Source organism: Rhinolophus sinicus, chromosome 1 (genome assembly GCF_057876585.1).
Source record: "Rhinolophus sinicus isolate RSI-liver-muscle chromosome 1, RSI-T2T, whole genome shotgun sequence".
Classification (NCBI taxonomy): Eukaryota; Metazoa; Chordata; class Mammalia; order Chiroptera; family Rhinolophidae; genus Rhinolophus; species Rhinolophus sinicus.
Window position 1 is genome coordinate 8503798 of NC_142501.1, and position 5771 is coordinate 8509568.

Genomic DNA, 5771 nt, shown 5'->3' on the forward strand with positions numbered 1-5771 from the left:
CCTGTGGAACCTGTCACCTAAAGGGGCCATTCTCTGGAATCCCGCCTTAGTGCCAGCAGTGGCCCTGCTTCAGCCTGGAAGGGGCAGTCTGTCTTGCCCAGGAGTCCCCGTGCCAACATTGTGTCACCACCTGAGGCAGGCCTCTTCCAGGCCCAGATGCTTCCTCTGTTGTTGCCAGTTCCCCTCTAACAGCTGGGTGGGTGGTGCCCAGGACAGGGCAGTGATTCAGGGGCATCAGGGAGGGTGGAGGTCCTGACGGGGCCTGTTTCACCTGCCTGGCCCCACCTCACCTTTGTCCATCTTTGGGCCATAGCTCCACTGGTCCCTGGATTGCTCCATTCGTGGACCTGGCTGAGCTGGACACCGTCCAGTTTTCACTACCGGCTCTGCTGGCTGCAAACTTAGGAGCCCCTGGGTCTGGATAGCAGGGTCACTTCATAGGGTTGGCCTGGAGTGGAGGGCACCGCCCTGAGATTCTTTCCCCGTTGCCACCTGTGGGCAAGACAGACAGCCCAGCAGACCCTCCTCACCGCTTACCTTTGCAGCACACCTGGGGAGCCTGTGTCGCCACAGGAATGAAGAAGTCCATCCATTTTTTTTTGGGGGGGGGGGGCTGTGGACTCCTCAAATGACTTCCTTGGCCAGGTGGCACAGATGTCTTGCCCTGCTCCTCCCCATACGAGGTGATATGGCAGGAAGCAGGTGAAGGTCTGGCCAACTGCAACCCCTACCTCCTTACCAGGCCCTGTTCTGAGCTCTGGGGCGACAGATGCTGGCTTTGGGGAGCTCCCAGTCTGGTGCAGAAGGCCAGCAGCTGTGGGGACGGTGGGCAGGGAGGTGAGGGAAGCCTTCAGGAGTTCAGGGAGCAAGAACTGAGTCCTGAGGTTCAAACAGGGTTTCTGGGTGAAACTTGACAGATGGAGAAACTGGCTCAGGGCTGAGTAGGGGCTTGTCTGAGGTTCTCTGGCCCGGCTCTTCTTTCCTTCCAGGCCACCTGGGGCTGGCCCTTACTCCCTCCTAGGTCAGGTGTGCGCAAGCCTCAGCTCAGACTGAGATGAGAACCACAGATGTCATTTAGCCACATGACGGGCCATCAGAGCCTGGCTCCTGGACCCCGCACAGTGAGGAGGGTCCTAGGCTCCCAGGAGGGCAGGCCCTGACTGCCCAGCCCCCCATCCTTCAGCTCAGTGGGAAGGGGCAGGGAAGGGCCTAGGGGCCTCTAGCTTGCTGCTTCCTGAGAAAGCTGCAGCCTTTGGGATTCCCTCAGAACCACAGCCAACCCTAAGATTGCATGGGTCCCTAAGCACCATGATTTGGGGTCTGTAAGATCATAGCTGCCTCAGCCTGGGACCCCCACATGTGAGGGGCCTGCTCAGCACCATGCTGTTCCCACCGAAGGGACCTCAACCAGCAATTCCACTGACTAGAAAAGCCCCAGGAAGCAGCACATCCTGATAACAAGAACATAACTACTCAGGCTAATATTGGGGAAATGGATCAAGTCCAAAGCCACACGTGGAATGGTACACAATGGTGACAACACGGCAGCTATGGTTACGTGTGTACCATACTCACCACAGGTGCATCCATGGCAGTGTTGAGTGAAGAGAATCTCTGAGCGATACCATTAGCAAGTAAACGTGGTTTAGTCTGTAATGACTGTCATCGCAGAAAGAGGTGCTAAATGCAGCATTCACGATAGGATCCGGGGAAGGCAGGGGGTGGGACAGGGTGGAAGTGCCAACATGCAGCGATCCGAGTCCATCCACCTGATAGCCATATTCTTCAAAAGGAAATAAAACACAGGAGACTATTTTTTGAAACAAAAGGCACAAGCCATAAGGAAATATACTTACGTAAAACAATGAAAGCAGTGATGGAAAAAGAACATAAAAGTGATGACAAGGTGATGGGGTAGAAAGAGACGCGTATAGTATAACTAGGACTAGGGTTGGGGACAGACATCCGACTGCAAATCGGGGAAAGGACATGAACAAACTCACAGAAGAGGAAACCTGAAAAGTAAGCCCCCAAAACGTCCCACCTCCCTGGTCATCAAGGAAAAGTAAAGTCAGCCCACACAAGACTGGCAAATAACCGTGAGGACACCGGGAACGATATTACACATTTTACACATTGCTGGAGGGATGTCACACTAATAGAACCACTTTAGAGAGCAATTTGGCAAATACTGAAAGAGTCGGGAACGTGCTCTTTCCCCTTTGGCGAGCCACTGAAGAGCCATGGGCTGCTGCCCCACCCGGGGTTACCGGTGTTGTAAAAACAAGCCGTACCCGAAGTCTTGCTTCTGTCGAGGTGTCACTCCTCTTTGACCTGAGGTGGAAGAAGGCAAAAGAAGATGAGTTCCCGCTCTGGCCACATGGTCAGATCAATATGAGCAGCTCTCTTCCGAAACTCTGGAGGCCGCCCGTATTTGTCAACAAGTACACGGTGAAAAGCTGTGATGCGTGCGGCTCCACCCCTTCCACGTCACCCACGTCAACAAGCTGTCCTGTGCTGGGGCTGACAGACCAGACAGGTACGTGGGGTGCCTTTGGAAAGCCCCAGGGCACAGTGGCCAGGTCCACAGTGGCCAAGTTGTCGTGTCCATCCGCACCACGCTGCAGAACAAGGAGCATGTGACTGAGGCTCTAGGCAGGGCCAAGTTCAAGTTTCCTGGCCACCAGAAAATCCACATCTCCAAGAAGTGGAGCTTTAACTAAGTTTAATGTGGATGAGTTTGAAGACACGGTGGCTACAAGGTGGCTCATCCCAGATGGCTGTGGGGTCAAGGACATCCCTAATCGTGGCCTCTGGACAAATGGCAGGCCCTGCACTCAGGAGTCTTGGCACTGCCCCTTCTTTACACCCATCGATAAACTATAGTCCCTGTCCAAAAAAGAAAGAAAGAAAAGGAATACATGTAACCTGTGACCCCAAATTCCATTTCTAAGGATCTACTTTAGAGAAACTTGCACATTGCACACAAGGAGCCAAGTTCAAGGGCAGTTAAGGGATACCAGAAAATTAAGAACCTGAATGGCCATGGCTAGGAGAATAGTTAAATTATGGCACGTGAGTGAATATGCGGCAGTTAATAAACCAGATGCAGAAGCTACCTGCATCCATATGAAGGAATCTCAAAAACGTTGAGCAGAAAATGCAAGTTGCAAAATAATATGCATTGCTTGATACATTACAAAATGTATTGCCATATATTGTAGTAAAATTATACTACCTCGTGAAAGTGGTTTCCTCTGGGTGGAAAAACGGAGGGGTGGGGGGCTTCAGCTGAATCTGTAATGGAAGTGAAAACAGGGACTCGTACTGCCCCCCCATGTGCACAGCAGCGTTACAGCTGCCCTGGTAGAAGCAACCCAGGCATCCATCAGCAGAGGAACAGATAAAAAGTGCTGCATATATACAACGGCCTTTATTCAGCCATAAAAAGGAATGAAATTCTATACATGCTGCAACATGGATGAACCTTGAAACATTATGCTAAGAGAAAAAAGCGAGACATGAAAGGACAAGTATTAAGTGATTCCACTTACAATGAGTTAGTTACCTAGAGTAGGCAAATTCATAGAGAACAGAAAATAGAAGAGAGGTTCCCAGGGGCTGGGGCGGGGGGAGGAAAGGGGGGTTAGTGTGCAATGGCTACAGTTTCTGTTTGGGATGATGATAAGTTTCTGGAAATGGATAGTGGTGATGGTTGTGCACCGCTGTGAATGTATTTAACACCATGGAACTGTGCATTTAAAATGGTTAAAGTCATCAGTTTCATGTTATGTATATTCTACTTTATTAAAAAACAACAACCCTAAATGTAAAGATAAAACTAGATCTTTTAGGAGATAGTGTAGGCGAATGTCTTCAAAACCTTGGAGTAAGAAAAAGATCATACATTAATCTTCATTTATCCTCTTCGGTTTGCTATTATTATAGGATATTCAGACAATGGACTCTGTGTGGCAATGAAAACAGTTTTCTGTTCATCAAAAGGCATCATTAAGGGAGTAAAATCAAGGCAAGTCACAGAGGGAGAAAATAATTGCAATTTATTAAAATAACTCATTCTGGATATATAGCGTTTCTAAAAATTAAAAGAAAAGATAATAGAAAAATGAGCAAAAGGCTAGAATGGGCACCTCACAGAAAGCATATGAAAAGGTGCTTAATTTCAGTAGTCTTCAGAGCAACTCATTAAAATCACACTGTGGGGGGGGGGGAAATAAGGGGAAAAAAAGGAAAAGAAAAAACTAATAAAAACAAAATCATGATACCATGATATCCTCACCAGAATGGCTACAATACAAAAAACAGATGATACCAAGTGTTGGTGAGGATGTGGAGCAACTGGAACTCTCATATATGGCTGATGAATGTGTGGATTGGTACAACCACTTTGGGAATCTCGGGCATTGAAGTTGCAAATAAGCGTATTCTAAAACCAGCAATCCCATCCCTAGGTATGTCCATACAGAAACGGGTTGCGATACGTTCACAAAAAGATGTGCAAACTTGGTAAGCAGCACTTCATATTAGCCCCACCCCGGAAACAACCCAAATGTTCATCAGGGGTGGAATGGATAAAGAATTGTGGTACAGGGAGGTACCAAGAAGGCGGAGGTGGAAATGGCCCACCCAAGCACGGCAGCACAGTTCAGTATCGATGTCATTTAGAACTGCCAATGCATGATGATAAAAAGCAGACCAACTTGAAGTAGGTCCCACTGTATTTAAATTCCCTACCAATGGTACAGCCTCTTATTGCTTGCATCTGGGGCAGATCGTTCTCCCACCTCAGTCCCATGCCACTGTTCTGGAACATTTATAGAATGGAAGACTGGGATGCTATATAAAAATGAAAACGAACAAAATTTAAAAATATGCATCACGGGTATTCACAAACATAATCTTGAGTGAAAGAAACCAGATATAAAAGAATACACATTGTGATTCCACTGAAAGGAATATGCTGAGTGAAATAGCACATGCAGAAGGCTGTGTGTGTGTGGCACTATTTCTGGTTAAAAAACAAAAAAAGCCAAATGGAGTAATGTAAGATGCAATTTCATCAGAAACACAGATCTGAAAAAACATAGGATACATAAATGTTTGCTATTATCTGGGTGAACTATTTCTCTTTTTAAAATGCACACGTGTCCAGGAAGGTAATTTATTTGTGTATATTTTTTGCAACATTGTAATAGCAAAAACTTGGAGGCAAGGGAGATTAGTGGGTAAGTAAAGTTGATACATTTATACCATGGAATACTATACAATAGTAAAAATGAATATGACTAAGAATCAATTTGGATTGCTCCCAAGAATCTGAGGTTGAGTGAACAAAAAAAATCGCAGAATGTTGTATGTATAGTATTAAATTGTAAGTACATGTATAAGAAGCACAAACAGAAAGGACAGAGTTAACCCTTCCTGAGTACCTACTATGTGCCTGGTGCCCACCTTAACCCCCATAGCAGCCCTCTGAGCAAGTTAGTAGTAGTATATTTTTTCTCACTGAGTAGGAAACTGAGGTTCCATGAGGCCCATCCAGGGTCCCGCACCCACAGCCAGAGGTCCCACAGCCCCTCAAGGCCCCTCCCTGCCGAGCTGGCCTAGGTACTTGGCTGCCCAGGCGGGGCCTTCAGGCCTGGGCTGAGATCCTGAGCCGCCCTGGGCAGCAGGCCCTGTAACTCCAGCCGCTGCCCCCGCCCCTGCCCTCCCCTCTTTCTCCTCAGCCTCTGGCTGGGAATCCACAAAGC

General features: G+C 47.8%; 1 pseudogene; it reads left to right on the top strand.

The window, feature by feature from the left end:
* Positions 1 to 2120: 2120 nt before the first annotated feature.
* On the top strand, positions 2121 to 2777 carry LOC148759008 (large ribosomal subunit protein uL16-like; annotated as a pseudogene).
* Positions 2778 to 5771: the final 2994 nt, after the last annotated feature.